At 44.3% G+C, this 25,146-nt stretch overlaps 1 protein-coding gene across 8 annotated transcripts in view; it reads right to left on the bottom strand.

The window, feature by feature from the left end:
- Nucleotides 1–25,146, bottom strand: part of PALM2AKAP2 (PALM2 and AKAP2 fusion) — a 510,283-nt gene that overhangs the window by 230,007 nt on the left and 255,130 nt on the right. The gene's annotated exons all lie outside the window — the stretch shown is intronic.

Raw genomic sequence — 25,146 nt, 5'->3', positions numbered from 1 at the left:
TCTCAGAATAACTGCTCTCTCAGGTTGGCCAAAATGTGGTGGCTCATGCCTGTAATTCCAGCATTTTGGGAGGCCAAGGTGGGCGGATCACCTGAGGTTGGGAGTTCGAGACCAGCCTGACCAACATGGAGAAACCCTATCTCGATTAAAAATACAAAAAATTAGCTGGCCATGGTGGCACATGCCTATAGCCCCAGCTATTTGGGAGGCTGAGGCAGTAGAATTGCTTGAGCCCGGGAGGTGGAGGTTATGGTGAGCTGAGATCATGCCATTGCACTCCAGCCTGGGCAATAAGAGCAAAACTCTGTCTCAAGAAAAAAAAAAAAAAGGAAAGGGCCATCCTTGCTCAAAGGAAGTATGTTGCCAAGAAATAGCTGGTGGCCCCAGTACCCTTTGGAGCCTGCTGTCCTCTCCCTCTGTGGCCTGAATTCTATTGCCAAAAAGAGGGGAAATAAAGAAGACAGAATGCAACTGCCCCTGCCTTCTGGAACTTTCCTCAATTTTCACAGCCATCCTATGTATTTTGTAAAAGGGAAATTTCAGTACTGCCAGGAGACTCTGGAAATATTCCAGAACAGCAGCTGCAGCTATGATTTGGGGAAAGTCTCAACAGCCATATTCTTTTAGTGAAATGATAATAGTAACCACCAGTGTTTACTGAGCACTTAATCTGTGCCAGGAACTTAGCGAAGAATTCATGTGGGTTATTTTATCCAAACTTCCCAATGACCCTGTGAGTAGGGAATCCCCATTTTACCAATGAGATCAGTAGGGCTTGGCAAGGTAAAGTAACCTGGTAAAGCAGGCTTTAGTGCTGCAGAACCCTGAAGCAAGGATTCAAGCCAGGAGGTCTGACGCTAGACCCTGTTCCTAACCATTGTGCTAAACTCTCACCACATGGGTTCTAAAGTGTTCCCCACATCCCCCATCTTGTTAACCATTGCATATGTTGGCACAGTAGGATGGCACTGATATGCAGCAATGTCTTCAGGAATAATGAAGGGACAAATGTTCTCTTGCTAAGACTCTAGATTGCTGTGCCCTTGAATTATTTGGTCTGAATCTGTTTGTTCATTCATTTAATAACTCATTCATTCATTTTTCCTTTTGGTCTCTTTCCCCTCTGCCATGCTAGAAGCTTTGCTGCTGAATCTGTGTCTGCCTATGCAAGTCCCCTCCCTCGCCTTCCTCCTTTTCCATCTTTTTTTTTTTTTTTTTTTGAGATAGTGTCTCACTCTGTCACCCAGGCTGGAGTGTAGTGGTATGGTCATAGCTCACTGCAGCCTGTACCTCCTGGGCTCAAGCAATCCTTCCACCTTAGCTTCCCAAGGAGCTGGGACTACAGACACACATCACCGTGCCCAGCTAATTTTAAATTTATTTTACAGAGTGAGGTTTAACTATGTTGCCCAGTTGGGTCTCAAAACCCTAGGCTCAAGTGATCCTCCTGCTGCAGGATCCCAAAGGGCTGAGATTACTGAGCCACCGTGCCTAGCTGTCTTTTTACATCTTTTAATCTGCTCTTGGCAACCAGCTAAACAAGTCCATTAGACCTAGACCTAAAATAAGGAGTTCAGAGTGGGATTTACTGAAAGGTAAGGGACACCAAGATCTAGGCATGAATTTATTTAGCAACGCACTGTGCCCCTCAGAGGCCCTTTCTGTTTCCTTCCTGGGTGTCAGAGAAATGACCTCTGGAGGGATAAGTCTTTGCAGCAATCACTTTGGGTTATGAAAGCAAGCCCTATATCCAAATGAACCCCCTCCAAAAGAACACAGCTCTGATATATTTGTCATTTCACTCAGGGTAAAAGCAGAAGTCCCACAGCTTATAAGTCCCCATGGTATCTAGCCTCCCAGTACCTATCAGCTCCACTCTACCAACGTGCCTATTTCACTTTATATGTTAGTCAAATAGAGCCACTCTTATTTGCCCACATGTACCCCATGTTTTTTTCTCCTCTAGAAAACTCAACTCAAACTCCTATTCTTGAAGTCTTGGCTCAGATGCCACCTGCCATGAGGCTTTCAAAGATTTCACTGCCAAGAAATAACACCACTCCCCTCTGAACATTTCTTAGCACATTATTTTATCAGAGGTCTTATCAAGTCTACTACATATTAGAGCAATGGCTCTCAACTGAGGTGATCTTGTCCCCCAGGGGATATTTGGCAATGTCTAGAGATATTTTGGCTGTCCAAAACTTAAGGGGGTGGGACTGGTGTTACTGGCATCTAGTGGGTAGAGGCCAGGGATGCTGCTCAACATCCCATAATGCACTGGACAGCACCCTACAACGAAGAATTTTCTGGCCTCAAATAGTAACATAAATTATTAATTTCCCCTATTAGAATATAAATTCCTCAGATGGAGGGCAAAAATGGTCAATACACCTACATTGAATGAATTTAAAAAGCTGAACTAAGTTACATAAAAGTGTGGCTCAGTCGAGATAAGACTTTCAGAATTTTGGAGACCAGGGTGAATTCTTCAGCAAGCTTTGACTTAAGAAGCTGTGTGTGGGTTGAGGCAAAGAGAATTTATAGGAGAAGGGCTGACTAATCCAGAGATACGAACATAGAGATATAAAACTTCTTTGTTGTTCCAGATGTCCAGCAAAATCTTCTACACACATCTGTGTAATTTATTTTGGGGGAAGTAAAGAGATATGAGTGTAAAATAGGAACAACACGTGAAAAACCGTCAAATTATCCATAAACTGCATTAATTCAATGGATATAGCAGCTTTGGACTAGAGGTTCCCTATGTAGACTGGATGACACTACAGGCCAAGTGGACTCTGAGCTGATTTCATTAATTAATTAATTAATTCATTCATTCATTTGAAGTGTGACTATAGGCATGGGCCACCATACCTGGCCTGAGCAGATTTGATTTAAATCTCAAAGAACAGAGTACTTTAGCAGACACTTAGGGTGTTCAGTAGATTATATTATTCTTGGGCTGGTTGTGATGGCTCATGCTTGTAATCCTAGCATTTTGGGAGGCCAAGGCAGGTGGATACCTGAGGTTAGGGGTTCGAGACCAGCCTAGCCAACATGGTGAAAGCCCGTTTCTACTAAAAATACAAAAATTAACTGGGCATGGTGGTGCACACCTGTAATTCTGACTACTCTGGAGGCTGAGGCAAGAGAATCGCTTGAACCCAGAAGGCAGAGGTTGCAGTGAGCAGAGACTGCATGACTGTACTTTAGCCTGGGCAACAGAGGGAGACTCTATCTCAAAAAAAAAAAAGTTTACATTATTCTCAAAAATATTCCCTTCCTTCCTCCCTTACTTCCATGGGAAGAGTATATGCTCCCCCAAGCCACTGGTGCCGATCTTGACCATGTGATTTGCTTTAGGTTCATGGTGGATGGGATATACTTCCCAGTCCCTTGACACTGGTGGCAGCCATGTGACCTGTTTTAGCTAATGGGATGTGAGCAGATAAGATACAAGCAGGCACTTGAAAAGTGCTTGCCCAGTTAGGCTTGTCCTCTGGCACCCCTTCCCATGCCAAGAGAAGGGCAGCTGCTGCCCCTTCAGCCTGGACCTCAGAAAGAACACACATGGAATAGACCTGAGGCCAACCCACGGACAGGTGCAGCATGCCCTGGCCCAATCAGTTTCAGGCCTCTCAGCTATATAGTTCAGATGCACCTGAAATTACAGCCACTCAGCTAAGCCCAGCTTAGATCAGCAAACACCCAGCCTACTCACAGAAGTGTGGGTAAGAATAAATGACTTTGGGTTTAAGCCACTGAATTTGAAGGAGTGTTATATAGCATTATTGCGGTAATAATGAACTGGTACAGGTCAAATATAAGTGTGTGTACATTACATAATTATGTACGTATATCCTAGCAATATATATCCCAATAATATATATGCCAATTATATAATATATATACACATATATGTGTGTTATATGTATTTACATGTCCCTGAAGCTAAAGGATTAGAAAGAACATGAGGCACCCACTCCTCCCTTCCCTAATCCTCTATTCTCTGAGAAATCTGGAGGGAAACAGAGAGATTAAGACTGAAAAAACAGAAAAATGTCAGTGATAGTTGTCCCTGAGTAATGGAATTATAGGTGATTCCATTTTTAAAAAACAATTTTTAATACTTTCCCAATTTAAAATATTCATTTATTACCTATCTAACCAGAATGAAAACGATAAATTCCCTTTTCAAAATGCCTCCTGAAGCCTTTTGCTGAGAAGGCAGCATCTCACAGGCTGTGGCATGAAAGAGGGCCAGGGCCTCCGCTTCCCATGTGTCTAGTGAAGGGGCTAGATGGGGACACCCCAACATCGATTTAAATTCAAAACCAACATTTACTGAGCTTTTTTGGATGGACCCTGAGCTAGGCACTACAGGGGATTCTAAAACAAACAAGATCCTGTTAAAAATGGCTGACTAAAACCGAAAATGGCTGTTTCTCAGTAACTCACTTCTTCTGGTGAAGCAACCCCAAGTGGTTATGATTTCCCCATGACCTGATGTCCACTGACTGGCTGGTCTCCACAGCGTGCCCTGGCCCTATAGGTTTCAAGGTTCTCAGCTATATAGTTCAGGTGCTAAAGATTTGGGTCATGATACTGTGTAACTGAGAAGGAACCGCAAGAGAGGGAGAGAGGAAAAAAAGGAACGAAACAAAACCTTTGTGATAACAACTGAGTTTCAACCCAAAGGGAATGAATGAAGGAAACGGAGAGTTCATGTCAGATCCAATAGCAGATTTTTCTGCAAAGGAACATGTGGCCTTGGGCCAGGCTCTGAGGGTATGGTGAGTCCAGGCTGCTATCTTTCTCAGGAAAACCTGAGTCCTGGGGCAAAGGAGCTTCCCAAGGAACAGAGTGTCATGGGGTTAACAACAGTCATCCCCGCCAGGCTGCAAATGCCACTGTTTTGTAGTTTCATGACTGAAATCTAATGCAGTCTTCTCTGGAAGAGCCAAATAGATACTGCTGTGCTGAAAATAAAGAATGGGCAGGAAGTGTAAATTATACGCAAGGTTAATCGAGGATCCGTAGGCTGCGGCAGGTGCACATAACAGCCTCTAACCTGCCTGTTCAGTTCCTTCTGAGCAAAAAGCAAACCGTAATAAGCCGTAAGAAAAGGTGACACACTGCAGCTGTGTCGATTTAATTTACTGGAGATGAGGTTGTGATCATGGCCAAATGGTCTTATAAAATCTACCTAACCCCAATAGATCATCCTCATAGGAAAATATAAAGGACCTCTCACTCTGGGAAGTACGTCGATTATTCTGTTATTTCAAAGTTTATTTAGACATTCATCCATCTAACTTCATGCAAACACCTTCCCTGTATCAGGTATGGTGCTGAGCACTGGAGATGGAGAAATAAATCAGACACAGTGTCTGCTCATGAGACTTCTTGGTCAAGTAATGAGAACAGCCATGTGAACACATAAATTACGATAAAAACCAAAAAGAGCAGTAATAGAGGAAAGAACAGCTGCTGTAGAATAGTTGGTTGTGCCTGGGAGTGTATGGTGGGGACACTAAGTGGTCTTCTCAATATCAATGCTCCCCCTCTTCCAAACTAACACACAGAATCCTTACTTGGTTGGGGATGGCAATGTGCCCAGCTGAAAAAAGTATGTATCCCAGCTTCCACTGAAGATAAAGCTGGCACGGGATGGCTCTGGCCAACGAGATGTAAGTAAAAGTGATCAGAAGGGACTTCCAGACAACTCCTTTAAAGGGAAAGGAAGAGCTAGGTGTGGTGGCTCATGCCTGCAATCCCAGCTGTTTGGGAGACTGAGGCTAGAGGATTCCTTGAGCCCAGGAGGACAAGACCAGCCTAGACAACATGGCAAGACAAGACCCCATCTCTACAGATAATGAAAAATTAGCTGGGCATGGTGACACACCCCCTTACTTCTAGCTACTCTGGAGGCTAAGCTGGGAAGATCACTTGAGCCCAGGAGGTCAAGACTGCAGTGAGTGATGATCATAGCATTGTACTCCAATCTGGGTGACAGAGTGAGATCCTGTCTCAAAAAAAAAAAAAAAAGAAAAAAGAAAAAAGGAAAGAAGCATTGGCTTAAGTGGCAACCGCCTTTTCCCTCCTTCCTGCCAGGTACAGGGAGCTGGTGCTGAGAGATGTATTCGTTTCCAATTCCTGCTATGACAACAACCACAAACGTAGTGGCTTAAAACAATAGAAATTTATTATCTTACATTTCCGTACCTCAGAAGTCTGACACGGGGGTTGCCAGGCTAGAATCAAGGTGCTGGCAGCTGGCAGCATCATGTTCTCTTCTGCAGGCTCTAGGGGAGAATCCAATTCCTTGCCTTTTTCAGCTCCCTGAGGTCATTCACATTCCGTGCCTCGTGGCTCCCTTCCTCCATCTTCAAAGTCAGCACTGTTACATCTCTACCTTCCTTGCAGCCACCCCTCCTTCTAACTTCTCCTGCCTGCCTCTTCTACTTTTAAGGATCCGGTGGTTATACAAAGCGCACCCAGATAATCCAGGATACTGATGTCCCTATTTTAAGGTCAGCTGTTTGGAAACCTTAATTCCACCTGTAATTTTCATTCCCCTTTGCTATGGAACCCACCATATTCACAGGTTCTGAGGCTTAGCATGGGGACATCTCGGGGGGTTCATTATTCTGCCTACTACAAGGGATGTGATGCTATAGGCAGAGCAGGCATCCTGTGTCCACAGGGACAATGGTATGTCTGAGGATGCAGAAAGGGAGACATGGCCTGGGTCCCAGAGGGCACGATGGAAGGACTACTCCACCTCTGGAATGTCCGGCTCCAGATTGCTTGTTATGGGCTTAACCCTCTGTTGTGATCATAGATGAATGCAATTTTCAACTGATACAAGGTGGAGAGAAAAACTTGACAAAGTAAACGATGCATTAACTGGGCCTTGAAGGATACATTCACCAGGTGGAAGAGGAGAAAACAAGCCAGGCAGAGGAGACAGTGTGGGCCAAGGCCCAGTACCTCATATGTACCTACTATCTGTCACTCGGAGCATGTGGCCTTGCGTGGCCTTTTCGGGTCACAGCCTGCTCTGCCCTCCAGTGTCATAGCTCAGCACAGTGCCTCAGAAGGGTTCTCACTATTCCTGTCCCCACTCCCAGTGGCTCACTCATGCTCTCCTGCTCTACTTGCCTGGCTTTCAAATACTGGCCTTCAAGGCTCTGCTGAGAAACTGCCTTCCTACAAGGCCCAAACAAAAAGAGGGGAAGACAGAGCATGCTGGCTGATGGGGACACCGTGCCATTCAATCTCCAGTTCCTGCTTCCCAGATCCTCAGCTACTCCTCTGCCCTTCTTACTTACAAAAGCCAATACATTGGGAGACCAAGGCAGGCAGATCACTTGAGGTCAGGAGTTTGAGACCAGCCTAGTTAACAAGGTGAAATCCTGTCTCTTCTAAATATATAAAAATTAGCTGGGCATGGGGCCCGGTGCCTGTAATCTCAGCTACTTGGGAGGCTAAGGCAGGAAAATCGCTTGAACCTAGGAGGCGGAAGTTGCAGTGAGCCAAGATTGTACCATTGCACTCTAGCCTGGGTGACAGCATGAGACTTCATCTCAAAAAAAAAAAAAAGAAAAGTCAGTATATTTTCCCTTTGCCTGGGTGTTGGTCAGTTGAATCCAAAGGAGCACAGACAGATACAACTTGGTTTTTACTCGTTTTACTGTTTGGAGGGGGTCTTGCCTGCCAACTTAGGTGGGCTTCATTTTTCTTCTCCTTCCGTGATCATAATAATTATCGTAATACTAACTATTCTAATATTGTTTTTGCTAGATACAGCAATGTATGCAATAATAAGGATTAGGATTATTGAGTGCTTACTGTGTGCTTGGAACTGCTATGAGTGTTTTACATACATTACAATACTTAATCTTCACAATATCCCATGAAGTAAGAAAATCTGCAACTCCTGGCCGGGCATGGTGGCTCACGCCTGGAATCCCAGCAATTTGGGAGGCCGAAGCGGGCAGATCATGAGGTCAGGAGTTCAATACCAGATTGGCCAACATGGTGAAACCCCATCTCTACTAAAAAATACAAAAATTAGCGGAGCATGGTGGCTCATGCCTATAATTCCAGCTACTTGGGAGGCTGAGGTAGGAGAATTGCTTGAACCAGGACCTGGGAGGTGGAGGTTGCAGTGAGCTGAGATCGTGCCACTGCACTTCAACCTGGGCTACAGAGGGAGACTCCATCTCAAAAAAAAAAAAAAAAGAAAGAAAGAAAGAAAGAAAATCTGCAACTCCCATGACACAGATGAATTGATACACAGGAAGAGCACTGACTTGCCCAGGGTTGAGGAGATGACATACAGCCAAAATTTGGACCCCAGTGGTCTGGCTGGGGAACCAGGACTCTTTGTCACTACCCTTGACAACCTGCCATGACCACTTGCCCTTTTACCCTCATTCCCTCAAGAATGCACATTGCAACACAAAATATAGTTTTCATGCTCACAGAAGCACAGAAGGTAACACTGGGAATAGAAGCCATTTAACTTAATTGCTCTCCAGAATCATGAGGTCCTGAACTGTCCTTCACCCAACTATTATTTCACATCTGCTTGAACTTCTCCACACATGGGGAGCTCACCACCTCCCATGGCAACCCAATCCCTCTTGGGACACTTAGGCCCATCAGAATGCCCACTCCAAGATTTAAACAACATTTCCCTCCCTATAGCTTTCATTTTCTGAGTTCTAGCCCTCAAGATCAAGTTTAGTAAACATCATGAATTGTAAGGGCTCCACTCTGGGAAATAGGAAGATCCAGGGCAAACAGAACTTATTTTCCATGGTGGAGCACAAATACAAACAGGTCCCATAGTAGGAGGTGGTAGAAAGGGCAGAAAAGGAAAGGAGTGGAAAGACCAAGGGGAAAGAGGACTTCTGGGACCCTTCATGCAATGAACTCAGCACCAACTAAAAGAGGAGGCAAGAGAAGCAGTAAATAAGTGTTCACAAAATCCTCAGGATCCTATGAACATTTCTGCAAAAGCTGTAAGCAAGACCAGCATATTCCTGACGATGGGCTGAGGCTTTAGGAAATTCCTCACTATGGAGGGACATAGAGTAGGATTACACCCGACCCTATAGCCAAACACACCGCCACTCAATTTGACAGGGGTTTGAATCTCAGTAACTACTCCCAGAATAAAAGGAGGTGCTGACCGACCGGCTGAAGGTGCTTACTTCAGACCTGTTCTCTTCTCCGGAACTGCAACTTCACAGTTGAGCAGTCAAGTGGGGTGCCTGTCTGGCCAACCTGCCAAAACAAGAACCTCAGGAGAAGTGTTTGCTGCTCAGAGGAGAGGAAAGCCGCTCGCATCTTTATGAATTCAGCACAAGTGAACTGCTAAGTTGCTCAATTTCCATTCTCCCTTTCTTTCAAAGCAATGTCATTCCTGTGGCTGAACTGCTGGGCATATGGCCACACAGAATAAAGGCCACGTTTCTCAGCATCCTTTGGAGCCACATGCTCTGGCCAGAGGGACGTAAGTGAAAGTACCGTACGTCAGCTTCTAGAATCTTCTTTAGCCCTTTCTTCTCCAGTTCTTTCTTTATCCTTTGCCTGAAATGCACATGTATGCAGGTGGGGCACTAACTGCCATCTTGGTCACCGTCCATAAGCATCAATCTTTAGGGTTAAACTGGAACAGGTCTGGGTCCCTAAGGAATTCACAGAGCACAGCCACCAAACAGCAGTTAACTGCATGCCTTTGGATGTTTATATAACTGCATACCTGTGGATTTTTATTGGAGGGAGAAATAAACATCTTGTTTAAGCCACTGTTTTTGTGGGTCTCTCTTCCTTGCATCCACATGGAATCCTAATTAATACAAGACACTTATCACATACTGTTGAATTTGAATAAATGCTCTTAGAATTATGCTGAGAATTGGGGGCCACAGCTAATCAGAGCTTAGAGTTGTATCCATGACTCAGCAGCAGAAGAAAAATAATGAGCAATTGCAAGGTTGTGAATTCATCACTGCGAATCAATGCTTGTAAATTGGGTTAGCTGGAACTGTGCTTTGCCCTGCTCTGCTCCCCAATCCCTGCTACATTCAATGTCTCAGCAGGGAAGTTTCTACTCCTTGCACCATTATAATCACCCATGTCTTAGCATCTCTTTGGTGCGCTATTTGTGTCCATCTGGCTTCTAGCCAGAGCCTTTGCCAGCTGAATTATATCAGAAAGAGCCAAGACACAGCTAGGTATACATTTTAAACACCTTTCCAGCCTTGCAGTGCAGTGATCTGATTGCTCCTATAAATAAGACTTAATGATATAGAGCTCACCCATGACCTTGGTTTCAGTTATGTGGTGGGAACAGAAGACTGATCAAATGTGGTTCAGAAGTCAGCGTGGGGCAGGGGCTAAGGTAGCAGGCAGCTGAAAATTTTACCCACCCAGGGTCCCTCTGCCCTTTCCTTTTAGGAACAACAACCAGCTCCTCCACTGGGAAAAAGGTCTCTCCAGGGTTCCTTGCAGATTTGGTGAAACCACTGATCAGAGGACTTATATTCCTGGCCAAGGAGTGGATATATATCTAAGCCAGGCCAACTGAACTCTTGCCCAAATATCTTTGCCTTGAGAGGAGTGACTCAAAGAATAAAAATTAATTGGGGGTGAATTCTTCCCCCACAAACTCTGAAGAGAGCAACCCATTAGCTGCCTGGAATTCCAAATCTGTCTGAGACGTTATTATCTGACCCCTTTTCCATCCTAAGAATATTTACCCTCATCTATCTGTCTAATCTATCTATCTCTCTCTCTATCTATCAATCAATCAATCAATCATCTATCAACTAATCTAGCTCTCTAGCAATCTATTTATCCTATCTATCAATCATCAATCTTAATATCTCCATTTCAACATTCTAGGTAGAGAACTGGGAAGAATATTGTTTTCACACAAATCAATGCTATGGAATTCATTTTCCACATTTCAGGAAGACGGTGCATTTGTTTCTATGGCACTCCCCAAATATTTTTCATTTGTGATTCAATTTGTAAGGAAACAGCTTCCTTTTATTTAGATGAGTCTCTCTGGGGTCATGGCAGATCATTTGGTATTTTAATGTGAAAACATGTCAATGGCCCTTAAGTAAACAGAGGATTTCCACTTTTCCTTATGAAAGAACAGGGCCTTCCTTGACTACAAGGTGTCAGTGGAGACTCACGCCCATTACCCTCCACTCCCCCCTCCCTGCTTCTTGCTTTTGTTTTTTCCTCATATCATCCCTGAGACAGAAATATGGCAGGGAAGACAGGGTCCCTTTAAAAATTCCAAAGGTCCTGCTCATATCCTTTCCTGGTGGTTCTCTCTCACCTCCTTCCCAAACCCCATGAAACTTCTTAGGATGGAAGTTCACACCCTTCATGTTCTGCTCCCACCCCTTTGCAGGCTTATGCCTTCTGGTCTTCAGTCAAGACCTCAAGCTGCTTCTTAAAAAGTCAGGAAGGCCGGGCACTGTGGCTCACACCTGTAATCCCAGCACTTTGGGAGGCCGAGGCGGGTGGATCACGAGGTCAAGAGATCGAGACCATCCTGGTCAACATGGTGAAACCCCGTCTCTACTAAAAATACAAAAAATTAGCTGGGCATGGCGGCGCGTGTCTGTAGTCCCAGCTACTCAGGAGGCTGAGGCAGGAGAATTGCCTGAACCCAGGAGGCGGAGGTTGCGGTGAGCGAGATTGCGCCATTGCACTCCAGGCTGGGTAACAAGAGCGAAACTCCGTCTCAAAAAAAAAAAAAAAAGTCAGGAAGAACTCTCCACTCTCAACTCCATTGCCTGAAAACAGATATCATAATAAAAGCCCAAATTACATCTCTTTAGAAATGTTTTCTTTAATACCCCCACCCCCTACCCAGCCTGGTACGTTCATTCATTCTGATTCCACAGCATTTCTAGCTTTTGGTACACTCTGCCTTGCATGAGAGTGTTAAAAACATATTGGCCGGCTGCGCTGGTTCACGCCTGTAATCCCAGCACTTGGGAAGGCCAAGGCGGGTGGATCACCTGACGTCAGGAGTTTGAGACCAGCCTGAACAACATAGTGAAACCCCCATCTCTACTAAAAATACAAAAAATTAGTCGGGCGTGGTGGCACGCTCCTATAATCCCAGCTACTTGGGAGGCTGAGGCAGGAGAATCACTTGAACACGGGAGGTGGAGGTTGCAGTGAGCTGAGATCGCACCATTGCATTCCAGACTGGGCAACAAGAGTGAAAATCCGTCTCAAATAAATAAATAAATAAATAAATAAATAAATAAATAAATAAAAATGTATTTGTCCTTCCCAACCCTACCTGTACATCCTCTCTCCCAAGTGCAGGCTTATTAGGAGACAGGACTATATATTTTGCGTTGGTATACCTCACATTCTTCCCTGTACATACAGATGCTCAATAAATTTTTGTTGAGTGCATAAAAAGCAAAGCAACCCAAGAACATATTTCTAAAGGATTCTACAGTGAATGTTACTTGGAGATGGTGATAGTAAATGTAATGTTTAAAATCTTGGTTTGGTTTTTCTACTTTCCTCTCAAATATACAAATTTAGATATTAGAAAAAGGAACATCGACGTTGGTGTGATTTATATCTTAATCTAAGTATACAGCCAGGACATGGTAGCACTTTTCATTACTGATGGTAACGCAATCACATTGAAGCCCACATGCAAATAAATGAAAATTTCTCTCTGTAAGTGTGCTTCAGTCTGTAGAGAGATCAGCTTTTCTCTCTTTTTCTTGTGTATTTACTCCATCTGGAATCACATGACTCACACTAACAGAATCTGTGCAAGTGGATTTCTGTGTAGGAAATCATTTCCAGGCTTGTGCTGAGCACCAATTTCTTGGTTGTGATTCTTATTTGAGTCAGTTTCATCAGAAATAAAGTGGTTTGATTACAGGAAAGTGAGATTATTTTCTTCAAAGCAATACTTTTCTCAATAACGTAAGGCCCCCTGTTTCCCAGAAATGTCTCTTTTTCTAGGAAGAGAAAAAGTCCCATCCAGCCACACCCTCTGCCCCCCAGCCTCTGACTCAGGCCCTCTGTTGAAGACCAGTGCCTCCACTCAGGCACCTGAGCTTGTGCAGGCTGCTCTGGGAGGGTACCCCATTAACTATCCCCTCTCCCCTGTGTCTTCACCTCTCTCCAAGAAGACTTCTTCCTGTTAGTCAATAAACAAGAATCATGTCTCTCCATTCTAAAAATAAGTGAACTTCTCTTGACCCTGTATCCTGTTCCAGCTGCTGTTGAATCCCTCTTCCAGACTTCCCCAAGGCCAGTCACCTCTCGCTGCCTCAATCTCCTCACATCCTGGCCCCTCCTCAGCCTCAGTCCCTCTGCCCTCACCACCCTGCTGCGTCTGCTCCTGGTCAGGTCCATGACTACCGCATCCAGTGGACCCTCTTTGGTGTGGATCTGTTTGACTTCTTCGTTTTTAAAAACATTGTTGATCACTCTTCCTCCATGATGAAGAGCCCATGATGCCTTGTTCCCCATATGGGCACCTCTTCTACTCCACCACTAAAGGTTTACTTGGTTCATTGTTCTTATTCATTAACATTTAATTCTTGGCTACTCATGTCCAGGCTCATGCCTTAATTCCCCCCTAACATGCTTAAATCTATCCAACCTACATCTTCAGCATCTCTCCTGAACTCTGGCCTCTATATACAACTGTATTTTGAATGTCTACACCTGGATGGTCCACAGGTACCTCAAAGCCAACATAAACAAGACCAAACGCATCTTTCTCCATAGAGCCGCTCCTCTCTGTGGCATTCTCTAGTTCAGATGCTGGTGCCACCATCTACTTAGGAGGGAAACCTGGATGTTATCTTCACCTCTGACCTGTCCTTCTCTTATCACCACATCCATGTATCTTATTAGTCACTAAGTCAATTAAGTGGCTTTTTAGCCACTAAGCCAATTTGCCCCACAAATCTCTTTCCATAGCTCCTTCTCTTCAGCCCTAGTACAGGTTCTGTTCTAAATGCCTCAACAACCTTCTAACCCATCTCTCTGCCTCTACCTAGCCCCATCACCCTAAAAGCCAGAATGTGCCTGGACACACCCCAATAACACTTCCCTGCTGAAAACCCCTCATGGGCTGTCCGCTAAAGCTCATGGATATGACACATTCCCAGCCTCTCATTTACCTGCAGAAATGAAGATTTCCTTGTTTGCCCCAATGCCTTTGCTCATACCACCCCTCTGCCTGGATTGCCCTTGTTCTCTCTCTTCCCCTTTTCATGGGTAACTACTACTCTTTGTGTGTGTGTGTGTGAGATGGAGTTTTGCTGTTGTTGCCCAGGCTGGAGTGCAATGGCACGATCTCAGCTCACTGCAACCTCCATCTCCTGGGTTCTAGCGATTCTCCTGCCTCAGCCTCCCAAGTAGCTGGGATTACAGGCATGTGCCACCACACCTGGATAATTTGTGTATTTTTAGTAGAGATGGCGTTTCTCCATGTTGGTCAGACTGGTCTCGAACACCTGACCTCAGGTGATCTGCTCGCCACAGCCTCCCAAAGTGCTGGGATTACAGGAATGAGCACCATGCCTGGCCAATTACTACTCATTTTTAAAGCATCTGCTCAGGTAATATTGCTTTTTTTGGAAGTCATTCTTGGCACCCTTCCCATGAAGGTGCTCTTCCTCTTTGCTGCCATATCTCATGGATGTATTTCTACCACCAATTTTATCCCACTGTATTTTAATCACTCATCCATGGATTTGGGGTTCCCTTCCCTAACTCCAGTTTACAAACCTCCAGAAGATAATTACCATCTCTTTTTCATCTTTCTTTGATGATGGCGTCTGGCACCTAGCTGGCCTGTATCTAGCAAGGAACCTGCCTCACTGAAAGTCCTCAGTGTTGTTTCAGTAAATGAATGTCTCGGTGAATACATAAATTGTTTCTCAACTGGAAGTATCCTTAAGCAGACCCTCTGGCTCAGTTCCTTCAGTCAAAACTGAATCTTAAAAGAACAAATTCATATTAACATCAATCCTAGACTCAGTAAAAACAATAGATTAAAAAGAAACTTGTCTTATTTGCTTTCTCTGAAGCAGAATTATGCAGAAGGTAACTGCTGTGTGGCTCTGTACTCTTTCCCCCAAGTTCCCCAAATATATAATTTCATCTGATCCCAGGTGTGTGTGTGTGTGTGTGTGTGTGTGTGTGTGTGTGTGTGTGTGTGTAATGTGCTATTCTTATCTACTCTGGGATATTCTTATTTACCGTCAAATAAAACCAACAGTAGAAGATGCACAGATATGTAGGAATTGGGCCAGAATGATGGACATTCTCAGCATTTACTTCATTCTGCCCTGTGACTCTCTATGAGTTCACCCCTTCATGCAGGAAGCATCTGGGCTTTCATACCAGATTGTGAAAATTGTTTATGTGGTGCATTCCTCTCTTCCAAATCCCTGTTTACTCATTGTGCGTAAATCCAGTGCTCTGTGATAGCTTTCCTGCTGAGTTAGATTTTCCCATCGGCTTCTGTATGTGTGTGTGTGTATGTGTGTGTGTACGCGCGTGCATGTATCCACACAGCCTCAGCCACAGCTTTCACAAATGTCCAAACTGGGGACAATCATTACATTTTTGCCTGTTGTTCATCATGGAGGTTGCTCTGGAGATACTGGTGATGCTTTCAAGATGCATGAGTTAGTATCTCAATAAATCATTCATTGAAAAATAACCTCAAACACTAGTGGTAAAATAGCCCACGTTTATTGGGCATTTACTGTGACATACAATGCCAGATGATATGCTAAATGGTTTGTAAGCATTATTTAGTTCTTTGCACTTGGTAAAATATCTCCTGCTGTCATTTGCACTTGACAGATGAAGAACTTGAGGTTGAGCGAGCTCACGTAACTTATGACCAGTAAGTGGCAGAGCTGGGATTCAAACCCAGGTCTGCTTGCAGCTACAGCCTAAAATATTAACTGCTACTCTGCGCTGTCTCCTGCCTAAGAGCAAGTGAAACTGCTCCCAATCCAAATGTTTCCAGCGTTTCCTCTTTTTGGTGTAGCTTTTTCTTTTCCAACATCTTAATCAAATGCAGCTGCTCTGGTTAAGGAGAGAGCTGACTGGGAGCTCCTCTCACTCCACCCCTTGCCTCGCTTGGTCCTTCCATAAGATACACAGGATTTGGAAGTCACCGCTCTATCAAAGTAGAAACAGCGTGTATTGCTACGGCATCCACAGTGCCTAGAGGAGTATTTGTATACAGCCTGTGCTCAACCAATATAGTTCTGAAAGGAAACATTCCCTCTTGTGGTCACCTACAGCACAGATTTCCCTAAACAACTCAACAGGACATCAAAGAATAAACAGCACCTCTGACCTTTGAGCCATGAGAGGAGCATGGTATCTATCCGGAAGGTACAGATGACAGCTTAATTATACCTGAAACAGAGGCTAGGAAGGAGGTCAGCACAGGGTGCTACGGCAGCAGCTGGGAGGCTTCCAACCGATCCAAACTGATTTTTCTAAAGAGAACTATGTCTTGGGTTTTGTTTTGTTTTTTTTGCTAACAGTGTTTTCCATGCTTGACATTACCAGGTGATGACTTCTCAGTGGAGAAATTTGTCATCCCACTGGGATAATTCCAGAGTTATTCTAAGAGTTCCTGCTCCCACCAGATCAAGCCAATCAGGAAGCTCCTCCACATGGGTTGTGCCGGACTGACTGTTTCCCACTTGGCTGCTTCCTGCTATTGTTCTCCGTCATGTTCTCAGAGGCTCAACTACTGAGCCCTACCCCTTCCTCTCAGAAGCCAAGGGCTGCCTCATGGCTTTGGGTCAAGGTATACTCAGCTCAGAGATCAAGGCATCTGGCAGAGAGAGAAGGGCCTGAAATGAGAAGAGAGGCAGGCAGTTCTTGGACCAGGTGACCAGAGCAGAAATCACAGAGCTTAAAACACCCAGAAATATGAGTCTTTCTAGTCTTGGAAGAGAAGTTTGAAATGTTCTGGGTCACTCATTCATGTTTATCAAGCATTATCAAGCAAGTGTTGAGCTATATACAATAACAGCTGCACAGTCTCTACTTTTGAGAAATTCATCATCTCATGGGGGAGGAAACTGTATGAACAGTCACATTTGAACTCTGCTGTGCACCGCAGAGCTCAAATTCAAGACCAAAATGCTGCAGGAATGCAAAGAAAGAGAGTTTGAGTAACTCTGCTTAGGGGTAGGCAGGGCAGGATTTCAGGAGCTTGGAACATGTCAGTAGGATCTTGAAGGATGAGAAAAAAGGTCAAGGCATAGGGGAGTTGAGACGGTGTTTCAAGCTAGGGTGACAACATGGACAAAGGGGCTTTGATGCAGAAATGTGCAAGGCAGGCTCAAGTGAGTGAGTGAGGACCTCCCTAGGACTGGCCCAAGTGCACTCATGATGGATGGAAAGAAAGTGAGGGCGAGGATCAGGTCCAGGATGTGATGGCTCTTGAATACCACACTAATCAGTCTGATCCAGAAAGCAACAGAGAACCATTCGAGTTTCTTGTCTGTCTGCCTGTTTATGTGTTTGTTTTAAGGCAGTGAGTGATGGGATCGGCTGTGTTCTAGAAAGACCATGTGGACTCGATAGCTGAAACCACCTGGCCTAAGTGTAGGGAACACTGAGCTTCAGGCAGTTGAGTGGGCGAGTCACTGTCCCAACACATTTATTATGGATGTTGGAGACAAAAACTTTGGGAACTAAAAATAACATTTAAAATATTCTTTGGTGAACTTTATCCCTATAGACTTATCAGCCTTGATTCCATTTTACAACAGCTGTTATGTTGAGAATGATATAGATTTCTCGGTTTTCAAATCCAAAATATTCTGTGAGGGTAGAGTTTTCCTTACACCAGGAGACAGCCAATGGGAACCTCCAGATACAAAATGATTCACACTTAGGGATCAAAACCTGAGGGGTAAAGCATTCCTTACGCCAAATTTAAAAAGCCCTTTTACAGCTCAGGAAGTGGCTTGCATAAAGTCCAAAGAAAAACAAGGCACTTAAAATCCATCCAGAGACTCATTCTTTTAATTGAAGCCCTCTGTCAAAGAGATGATCTGATAGGCCACTTGAAATGTGAACTCTTGGATACAGAGATAGTACATTGTGTTCCAGAATAACCATCATTCTCAGCAAACTGACACAAAAACAGAAAATCAAACACCACATGTTCTCACTCATAGGTGGGTGTTGAACAATGAGAACACATGGACACAAGGAGGGGAGCAACACACACTGGGGTCTGTAGGGGGGAAATAGGGGAGGGACAGCGGGGGGTGGGGAGTTGGGGAGAGATAGCATGGGGAGGAATACCAGATACAGGTGAAGGGGAGAAAGGCAGCACATCACACTGCCATGTGTGTACCTATGCAACAATCTTGCATGTTCTTCACATGTACCACAAAACCTAAAATGCAATAAAAATAAAAATAATAATAAAACAGAATAATAATTTTAAAAAATGGCCTGCGTCTTCCCGCTGGTTTGGCTTATATGAAATCAGCACTGGCCACCTCTGTGTTCAGCAGAGGTCCCATGCCAAAGTCATCCTACCACATCTATCATTTCCAAATCCCGAGACTAAGGGAGAATTACCCGCTGAATGCACTAGGAAACTTCCCTGGAGCCCTCAACTATAAGAGATTTCAAGACAGACTAGATTTGTTTTAGAAATAGTACACGGCATCTTGGTATGAGATGTCTCCTGCAGAGGCGATGACCTGGGACCCGCATAAATGTTTTCATGTGAATGAATGAGTGATCACAAGCCTCCTGGGCACAGATAAAAATTATATTCCCATGAAATCCAAGTTATAATAATAATAACAGCAACATTTGTGCAATGCTTTAGTTTACAACATCCTTTCACAGCAATTAGGGATTATTTTATTCCTATGTTATAGATAAGAAAATTGACAGGAAGAGAAAAGGGAATCTAAACACCTTTCATGCTACAATTTGATTTTCTCCTCATCTATAAAATGGTTATAATGATGTATATGGAAGACCTACATCAAAATTATGAAGGTTAAATGAGAGAATGTTTAAAATATCTCAGAACACTGCCTGCCTCCATGGAGTAAGCACTATTCAAATGTTTGTGCTTCCTTTCTCTTCCAGTGCTTTCAAAAAATTTAATTTAGAAACCAGTCTGTTATACAGCATTTATAAGATAAACCAATAAACATACTATTTAACAGAATAAATTCAAATTCATCTTAATATATGCTTTGTGGCCCACAATATTAAGGAATATCTGTAGAGTCTGATGTTAAACTGATTTTCCAGAGAAGGAAAATACAATCTATCATTTGAATGCTAAAAGGAAAATCAAAGTGTTTATTATTGGGTTCAAGGATGGAAAAGTTCAGACTGTGTATGCACGTGTGTGTCCACCCGTAAAAAAAGAAAATCTGATTCAAGTTCGCTATGTGGGAGCCGCTTATGTGCACATGGAGCGCCATCTAGTGTCAGATGAAGTCATAGTTCCCTAATTGAGGTAGTACCTATGGGAATTTAGGTAAAGCTGATAGCTGTGATTCAGCAGATTTGGTATTGTGTACTTAGGAGGAGAAAGTTCATTAAATGTCCACAACCCTGGACGCTTTACTCCCTTGTTGTTTTCAAAGGAACAGTGCATTTGCCCCTAATACGGTGTGCAAATATCGCCAGCTGAGCCGTGTAGATGGTTCACGTGGTCCCACTGCTTCTAGAAGGCGTGAACCTCTGGACCTTCCCAACCAGTTTCTCTCCCTGTTCCTGGGAGAACAGGTTCAGGCCTTCTAGAAGCAGTGGGACTATGTGAACCATCTTCATTGAGATCATCACTTTAGAGGGGCCACTTAAAAATGGGTTGCAGTAGGTATCCCCAAAGGTCAATTATGAACAACCCAACCAGTGGCCCTGTGGTCCAGAATGGCCAACCCCTCCCAATACACACATCCTCCCTCCCACCAAAGGCCAGTCTTGATGCTGACGTGAACCCCAAGGCTCTCAGCTCTCCAGCTTCTGAAAAGCAGCAGCAAGACCCATACAGCATGTTCCTGCACAGTGCCCTCCCTCCCCGAGGCTGGCTCTCCATGCTTCTCCAGCATGTGTGTCCCAAGCCCTTTGTTCAAGAGCAGCTCTTTCACCCGTGCATCTGGTAACCCAGTGACCTGGGCCAGGAGTGACATCTGGCTCATGAGCTCAAGCAGAAAAAGAGGTCCATGACATCTCTGAGGCTTCAGAGACAGAGGCCTCTGTCATCTCAGCAATGCCAGAAACCAACACAAGAACCTGCATAAAGTAGACCTGGGTATCTGTGGAACTGGAAGGGGTCCAGCATTTGTGGGTGTGCATACTTGCTCCCCCGTGTTCTCTTCTCACTTGGACCAGAAGGGCATAGATGTGTTCCATATGGACAGGGAGTTCCTCCCACAGCAGGCATTGGTCATACGCACCCTTGGATTTCCAAAGTCCAACCAGGGCCAAGGGCACAGTAAATGTCTGGAAAGTGACAGACTCTGCATGTGGCCATGAGGTCCACTACTCTAAAAGCTAACTGAAGGGTGGCTAAGGCACTGAACACATTCATCAATTCACTCCACCTTGCAATGCATTGAACTCAACAAAAGCAGCACTTACAAAAGAAGTCGATGCTGACATACCTCACCTAAAAATGTGCCATGGGGAGGGCTTCCTGGAGTATCCAGCAACTTTTTTTTTTTTTTTTAGACAGAGTCTTGCTCTGTCACCAGGCTGGAGTGCAGTGGCATGATCTTGGCTCACTGCAACCTCTGCCTCCCAGGTTCAAGCAGTTCTCCTGCCTCAGCCTCCCGAGTAGCTAGGACTCCAGGTGTGTGCCACCACATCCAGCTAATTTTTATATTTTTAGTAGAAATGGGGTTTCACTATTTTGGCCAGGATGGTTCTTGATCACTTGACTTCATGATCTGCCCGCCTCAGGGGATTACAGGCTCCAGCTACTTTTAGTGCATTACAGTGATGGCTCACTGCACTGCCTTTCAGGGACCCAGCAAATTGGGGGATGGCTGAATTGACTTCACAATGAAAGAATGCTGCTGTTCTGATTACATCCCTCCCATGCTCCCATGGAGACTCTGCCTCTGGCCAGAGAGGAACAGGAGCCATGGAGGACAAGCTCTCTGATGCTCTAAGGAGAGAAAGATGAAAGGGTCCTATAGGAGCTGGGAACTCATTATGTGCTAGGCACTGATTAGACGTTTTACATGTATTAACTTGATTAAGCCTTACAACAGCCAAATGGGAAACATATCATTAGTTCCCACTTTGCAGATGGGTTAAGTAGCTTGCCCAAGGTCCCATGAAGTTCATGAGGTGCGAGGCTGAGATTCAGATGAGGCCAGTCTAATACTGAAAAACATATGCTTTTCGCTGCATCGATAATAAGATCCTGCTCGGTCTTTTGGAACCTTGGGCAAAGAGAAACCCTAATCCATGGCAGAACTCTATTCAGGTCCAAGATATTGCTGACATTTAAAAAAAAAAAAAGAAAAAAGAAAAAAAAAAGGAGACAGTGGATGCAGCAATGCCTCTCCCTGGAACTCTCCAGAGCCCTGCGCTGCTTCTGTCTGATTCGTTCTCTGGCCCAGCCACAATGATCTCGGGATTTCTGAATGACTTGTTTTCTTTGCCTCTGGTGTCCTGATCCATCCTCTGCTGGTAGATTGTCTTCCCCAATCCTGCCAAATTCAAGCAAAACTAGCGGTCTGCCCAGTTGGTTCCCAGCCTGCCCTTGACTTCTCTGCACCCTCGCCTTGCTCTAATTGTGACATTGAACCAGCATCCTCACTTCACCACTGCCTTCAGTACACCTCTGAAACTTCTAATAGTGTTCCATGGCCTCTGGGATAAATTCTAAGTCCCACCACTTAGCATTCAAAGCCCTCTGTGAGTTGTCTCCATCCTGCTATTCTGTCTTTTCTCCAGAACTGCTTCTGCGGTTAGGCCTGAGCTTGTCCCGTCTTCAAAGAGATGGAAGATCCTGCAAAGGAGAACCACCCTTTGGCTGGCCATGCCTGGACTGTTTCCTCTAATAGCCAGAGTGACTGAGTGAAAGCAGGAATCAACTGTGTCCTCTCTGTTTCCACACTCCCTCCGCTCCCAGGAAGAGAACATACCAGTGATAATGACATCCTCCATGTGGAGCTGGGCCCCCTCAGCTGTTTACAACAGGTGGCTGAGCTGGGAAAAGCCAAATGAGCTTGGTCTGCATAGAGTATCTGTGACAAGCTGCTGACATTGCTGTTGAGCAGTCTAACTCCTAGGTGGTCACGGTTTCCTAATGACAGCATTATCCAGGGACTCAAGTCCAATGCTGGAGCTAGGATCCTGCTTGAGGCTGAAATAGCCAAACCTCAGTGAAGTCAAGGAAGGAGCTCCATTTTCCAGTCTGGTTCCACCTAATGATATCCAGGTGCATTTGCTCCATCTCAGTGGTAACCGTTCAGTTCATATCCCAACATGGCCTTCCTAGTTCATTTCCTGTGAGCTTGAAATTCCCTTCCAATTAATTGAGACATAGTGAATTTGATTTATCTTTTACTTTTCAGAAGGGCGAGCATCAGTGATTTAAAAGATTCAGGTATTAAAGATACTAGATACAGACCAGAATGTACTGTCTGAAGTCAAAGTTAAGTGTCTTTTGGCAGAAAGAAATATTTCTTGGAAGGAGACCTTCTATTGTCAAATGATGGGTCTCCAGTGCAATAGAAACATCAGTCCAGAAGCTCCAGGAAAGCTCTGGAAACTCCAAATTAAACAACTCTAAAGACTTGTCTCCCATTATTATTGGGTAGATTATAGGTCTCGTGAGGGTAATGGCTGTCATTTTCATGTCTGTATCTCTAATTATGCTTGGCCTCCAACAGAAGCATTTGATTGAATGATGAATACATTTTAGAAAGATTGATCTCAGCCAAACATTACTGGGGTAAAAGCCCCAATCCTAAGGTCCTCTATGGTTACACCTTTCTTGAATTTCTACTAACTTGAGGACAAGTATGATATCTACCAGCATGGTGGCACACATCTATTGGGTGCTTAGACTGTCAGATCTGTAAGAGCAAGGGAGAAGGTTTTACTTTTTTTCTGTAACTCCAGCACTTTGCCACTGTTATTCATGACGCCCAGTGGATACCTACTTAATCATCTTGATTCAAGTGGATGTGACATCAACCACTTTAGAGCAAGAGTTGTTGGCAAGAATGTGTGTTCGCGGCGGTACTTATCTATACTTCTAGGTAAATGCCAAGAAAACAGTCTCCTCCCTTTAGTTTCATGTCATGATTGATGCCAGTCAGAGTAATTGAGACAAAAGCTGAACTCCCCACTGGAAATGCTTACAGAGAGAAACACTACAAGCATATTGTAATATTATGCTTGTAATATTTATCCAGATTATCCATGGGTGTGTCATCTGTACTTTTGACATTATTTTCTCCTTTCTTAATGTAAATATGTATGAAAACCCATCAGGCCTGGCAGTGTACTAAGATCTGGGAATACAAGGGTGAACACTGTGGTGTCTTTACCCCTAGGGAGCTGAGGCTAGAGGAGGATGGGGAAAGAAAACAGCTTCCTATGTACTGTGGCACAGCTAGTGCTAAGGTAAAAATGCCCACAGGGAACATTAAACCAGGGTTCAGGGCTCAGGGAAAGTGGTATCTCAGCTGAGACTCGATGGCTCAGTAGGAGTTACCACATAAAGAGCCACTGAAGAATGTTCCTGGGAGAAGGGGCAGCAGAGACAGAAAACAGAACACAGAGAGCGCTTGGTACATCCAGAGAACTGCAGGTAGTTACTGGGGTGGCTAGCAATGGTAAGACAATTATGGGAGACAAGGCCAGGGAAGTAAGAGGAGGTCATACCGCAAAAGGCTTTCTAAGCCATATTAAGGAAGTTGAACTTTATAGTCCAAGGAAAACAGGTAAAGGGTTTGAAGTTGAAGAGTAGCATTGTTGAATATGAAGTTTGAAAGATTTTTCTGCTGGGTGGCTGAGGTTAGGTTGGAAGGACACAACTCCAGGGCAAGGGAGACGAGGTGAGAAGGTAGCTGGACGAGGGTCATGGAACTGGGAGGAAAAAGTGTAGAAAGATCCAAAAAACCTTTTACAATACAAACTTACTGATTAGATATAGGAGTTGAAAGGGTGAAAAGAATCAAGGACAATGTCCGGATTTCGGACTTGGGCAACTGGGTGTACGCTGATGCTTTTCAATGAGATGAAGAATTAATGAAAAGGAATCAGTTAGAGAATGTAATGACTAATTAACTTTTAGCATGCTGAGTTTTAGGTGTCTGGGGAGAATCCAAATGGATATGGTTGCGGGGCAGTTGGCTGTATGGGTAGGTCAAGAGAAAAAATTAGATAAAAGAATGCCTATATTTCAGAAGCCATGGGAACTGATAACGTCACTCAGAGAATGGGAGAAGTGAAGAAAAGAGCCCCAAGTCAAGAATCTGGAAGCACCAACATTTCCCAGATGGACAGAGGAAGGATAGCGTCATCTCAAGTAAAAGAGGAGACAGCGTGTTTCAAGAAGGAATAGGGAGCATTCAGCAGTTTCTACTGCTGCTCAGCAGTTGACAAAAGTGAGTGTTTAGAAGTCTCCTTTGCACTTAGCCGCTAAGTAGTCACCGGTGATTTGGCAGGTGTAGAAGAGTGAATGGGAGGTGGAGACAGGCTCCAAATGCAGGCGGCGGGGAGGAAGAAGGAAGGGTTAGTGAAAAAGAAAAATGGAGTCAGTGGAGTTTGAAGATGGGAAAGTGTTTTTTAACAAATGGCTGTTCCAAAGTCAGTCAGAAATTCCTAAGGTCTTCACAAAGTATAGAGACTTGCTTTTACCTAGACTCCTAATTTTAATCTTCAGATTGATTCTTAAAAGTGCAATAATTCAACAAACCATGGTGAGTATGTCCCAATCAAGGACATGCAGCTTCTATGAATGTGAACATGAACCAGTCCAGGCAAGACCGTTTATTATTTATATGCTTTTTTTTTTTTTTTTTTTGAGACGGAGTTTCGCTCTTGTTACCCAGGCTG

The sequence above is a fragment of the Cebus imitator genome, unplaced genomic scaffold (assembly GCF_001604975.1).
Source record: "Cebus imitator isolate Cc_AM_T3 unplaced genomic scaffold, Cebus_imitator-1.0 Scaffold310, whole genome shotgun sequence".
NCBI lineage: Eukaryota > Metazoa > Chordata > Mammalia > Primates > Cebidae > Cebus > Cebus imitator.
The sequence above is the reverse complement of the archived record's forward strand: the minus strand, read 5'-3'. Positions and strand labels throughout refer to the sequence as shown.